The following is a 3,317-nucleotide window of genomic DNA, read 5'->3' as shown; positions in this document are numbered from 1 at the left end:
CATTTAGTCTTCCAAAAGTCCCATAGTTCAGGCTGTCTGCATTACAGATGCTGTCAAAACATAACTTTTCACAGTGTGTTTCAGCTCTAAATCTGATGTGAAAATGCTTCGTACAGTGCTTTCAGAGGAGTTTTTTCCCCTCATTTGAAAAAACACTGCCAAGGTTAAGGCCTGTAGTTTCCATGCTCAATCATGCGGCCAAACCTTATTTTCTTCTTTCAAACCATAAGGTTTTCCTCCGCAGCAGTCCTTTCTGCTTCCAAATATAGTTGTGACTAGTCGTGGGTAGCACCTGCAGATGTCAGGAGGCTGTGCCTGAGATTTGCTTCATAGCAGATGTAAATAATTGAAAAACAAACAGGGAATTAGTAAGGAAATTATTCATTTATTTATTTAAAATATTTATTATCCACGTCTCCTCCTCTCAGAGCTCTCAGAGCCCCACCTACCTCACAGGATGTCTGTTGTGAGGAGAGGCAGGGAAGGAGACTGTAAGACACTCTGAGAATCGAGTGATGTAAATCCAGAGATACCCAACTCTCCTCCTCCTCCTTCTTCCAGAGAGGCATTTATTAGCTCCTGGATTTCATCTACCAACCCAACCAGGCAGCTTTACAAACAGATTAAAAATATATAGGATAAAACACGTTAATGTAAAACAAAAAATTAAAATCACCACTCAGAACTGCTACTAAAATTAACTAAATGCAGTCTTAAATAAAACTGTCTGCAGCTGCCTTCTAAAGAGGGAAAGTGAGGGGGCCAGGCACACCTCCCCAGGGACGTTGTTCCATAATCATGGGGCTGGCACTAAAAAGGCCCTCCCTTGTATACCCACCGAATGAGCTTCCCTGATGGGTGGGACAGTCAAAAGGGCCTCTCCCTGTGATTTTAATTCCTGGGGAGGAACATATGGGAGAAGACAGTCTATCAGATACCTTAGTCCCAAGCCACGTAGGGTTTAAAGGTCAAAACCAATACCTTGAATTGGGCTTAAGAGTGGATTGGTAGACAATGTAATTGTTGTAATATTGGGGGTCACATGTTCCTGGTAGGTGGCCCCAACCAGATTTCCGCACTAGCGGCATCCTCTAAACAGTCTTCAAGGGTAGCCCCAAATAGAGCACACTGCAATAGTCCAGTCCAGATGTAACTAAGGTGGGTAGATTTGACTGACCCAGGAGTGGACACAGTTAACGCACCAGCTGGAGCTGGGCAAAAGCACTCCGTACCACCTCAGCCACCTGATTTTCTAAGATTACTGCTGCGTCAAGTAGCACTTCCAAGCTGTGAACTGGCTTTTCAAAGGAAGTAAAACCCCATCCAAGTCACAAGAGACCTCAGCCCAAGTCTGCCTTTCTGCTAACCCAGGGAGAACCTCTGTCTTGTCAGGATTTATTTTCTTAGCCACCCGTTCTCAGTGTCTTCTGTTTCTCTCTTATGCTTAGAGCATGTCCAAGAGAGCACCTGAGCAACTAGTTTGGGTGTGGCGTACCGGTAATGTCTTTATTAATGGGAAGAGGCCATGGCTCAGTGTTAGAGCTTGGCATGTAGAAAGTCCCAGGTTCAGTCCCAGGTGGTGTGAAAGCCCTCAAGACCCTGGAGAGCTGCTGCGAGTCTGAGTAGACATACTGACTTTGATGGACCAGGAGCCTGATTCACTATAAGGTAGCTTCATGTGTTGATGCACTCAGTGTTTGATTTCTGGAAAGGGTGGACATTTCCATTGGAAGGGTTTTGTCTCCTCCTCAAACAACTCCAGAGGGGTTGCCAGAGTAGGGGCACATGTCTCTCAGATGTGAGATAATGGAATATTGATCTGACTTGAGAAATTTCACCAGATTCTACAGTAGTGGACTAAGCTGGGGGTCCCCCCACATGGTGCCCGTGGGCTCCATAGCATTTGCCAACATCTTTTCTGGTACCCCAGCAAAGCTTCTGATTGGCTGTGCAGATTTTTTTAAATAGCTGCTCTGCAAGCAGCTGCCACCACGGCACAAGGATTTAGACTGTGTTTCTGAGGTTAAGCTGTGGCAATTATTTTGAGGCTGGCTCCGTGGCAGCCATTTTGCTGCTGTGCCCAACGTGCCGTGTCAGACCTTCCTAATGTGCCTGCAGGCTTAAAAGGGTTGGGGACCAAGTCCCCTTTCCACCAGAATAAGACACAGGCTAGTAGAACACTTGGAGAGAAGGAAACGTCTCTAGATTAGAAGATTCATCAGCAAATAGGAACATTATAAAGTAGGTTGTTATTACCTGATGCCGTGGGAGAAAGTAAATTTCCGGTATCTGCATGTGTTTCAGGCACCTGCTCTCCTTTATTATTGCAGAAATGTTCACTGTTGTTGTTTTGTCGTTATATGATAAACTTAAATCAAGTAGTTATTTTTTTAAAAAAACCCACCTCTGTCTAGCTCTTATGCAACCAGAACACCTTTTATAACATCCTTTTCTAAGGAGCAAAAGAAACCCAATACTAACCGGGGAAGACCCTGGTAGAGTGCAGGTAAGGTTGAGGATGAAAGAAATTTACATGGCATCTTGAATGGGTTTTTTTTTTTAAGACACAGGCTAGTAGAACACTTGGAGAGAAGGAAACGTCTCTAGATTAGAAGATTCATCAGCAAATAGGAACATTATAAAGTAGGTTGTTATTACCTGATGCCGTGGGAGAAAGTAAATTTCCGGTATCTGCATGTGTTTCAGGCACCTGCTCTCCTTTATTATTGCAGAAATGTTCACTGTTGTTGTTTTGTCGTTATATGATAAACTTAAATCAAGTAGTTATTTTTTTAAAAAAACCCACCTCTGTCTAGCTCTTATGCAACCAGAACACCTTTTATAACATCCTTTTCTAAGGAGCAAAAGAAACCCAATACTAACCGGGGAAGACCCTGGTAGAGTGCAGGTAAGGTTGAGGATGAAAGAAATTTACATGGCATCTTGAATGGGTTTTTTTTTTACAGAAATTATTTTAAAAAACAGAAGTATTAAACCAGAAAAAAGCAGATATTAATGCCCATTTTAAGATGCTTTATACATAGGGACAGGGGTCATTTCCTGCAGGAGCGCCCAGGAGCGGAGCTCCGGCAGTAAAGAGCCCAGGGGGCGGGCACATGCAACAAGCCCCACCCCCTGCTCCCAGCAGCCCTGGGCCATGAGGAGCAAGAAGCAGCCAGGTAAATTGCAGTGGGTGTTTCCTTCTGACACACTTCCGGTGATGTCAGGGGGTGTGGCATATGCAAATAAGTTATTCTAATAAGTTATGCTAATGAGCTCCTGCATAGGGACATCTCTGTCGCCTTCCATAAAATCTT

Source organism: Gekko japonicus, unplaced genomic scaffold (assembly GCF_001447785.1).
Source record: "Gekko japonicus isolate JY-2015 unplaced genomic scaffold, Gekko_japonicus_V1.1 scaffold3244, whole genome shotgun sequence".
NCBI lineage: Eukaryota > Metazoa > Chordata > Lepidosauria > Squamata > Gekkonidae > Gekko > Gekko japonicus.
Note: the sequence above shows the minus strand (reverse complement) of the source record.